Below are 1,032 nucleotides of genomic sequence, written 5' to 3' on the forward strand. Positions count from 1 at the left end.
CTTCCTGATTTGGTATTGCATATGCATACGCATTTGGTATTGCATATCTGGCCACTTGGAGAAATAATCCATCACCACACAAATGTACTTGTTTCCAGCTCGAGTTTGGGGCAGAGGACCGGCAATGTCGATGGCTACTCTTTCCATTGGTGCACCAACTTGATATAACTTCATTGGAGCACGTCCCGTATGCCTGGGTCCCCTTTTAGCACAACATGTATTGCATGTTCTGCACCATTCTTCCACATCTTGTCTCATACCTATCCAGTAAAATCTGTGTCGTAGGTTCATATGCAGTTGGTATGCAGTTCATATGGCATACCAAATCTGAAGAAGAAATCACTAATAGCCAAAGCTATGGTTGTAGCTTCCTGATTTGGTATTGCATATGCCTCAGGCCACTTGGTGAAATAATCCATCACCACACAAATGTACTTGTTTCCAGCACGAGTTTGGGGCAGAGAACCAGCAATGTCGATGGCTACTCTTTCCATTGGTGCACCAACTTGATATAACTTCATTGGAGCACGTCTCTTATGCTTGAGTCCCCTTTTAGCACAACATGTATTGCATGTTCTGCACCATTCTTCCACATCTTGTCTCATACCTATCCAGTAAAATCTGTGTCGTAGGTGACTCAATGTTTTTTTAACTCCGAGATGTCCTCCTGTTACAGTATCATGGGATTAACGCAACACAACTTCCCGTAACTTTCTCGGTATAACCGTTTAACAGGTCGTCACTTTCCCATCTGCAGTTTCCCATCTCCGGACACAAATACCATCTTCAAGCTTCAATTGGTCCCATTGTGCCCAATAGTTCTTTGTCACAGGGCTTAGACTAGACACCTTCTCCCAAGCAGAGTGCAAAACACTTGCTTTTAGGAAATCAATCATTGGCTTCAAATCTCCTGTTCTGCCTTGATATCTATATTTGGTTCCACTTTACCATCATCATCTCTTTCAGGCGGCTTGACTTTAGCTTGATTGCACCTAATTAGTTCAACCTCTCTTTTAACAGTTACTGGAACTT

This window comes from Limulus polyphemus, unplaced genomic scaffold (genome assembly GCF_000517525.1).
Source record: "Limulus polyphemus unplaced genomic scaffold, Limulus_polyphemus-2.1.2 Scaffold3139, whole genome shotgun sequence".
Lineage (NCBI taxonomy): Eukaryota > Metazoa > Arthropoda > Merostomata > Xiphosura > Limulidae > Limulus > Limulus polyphemus.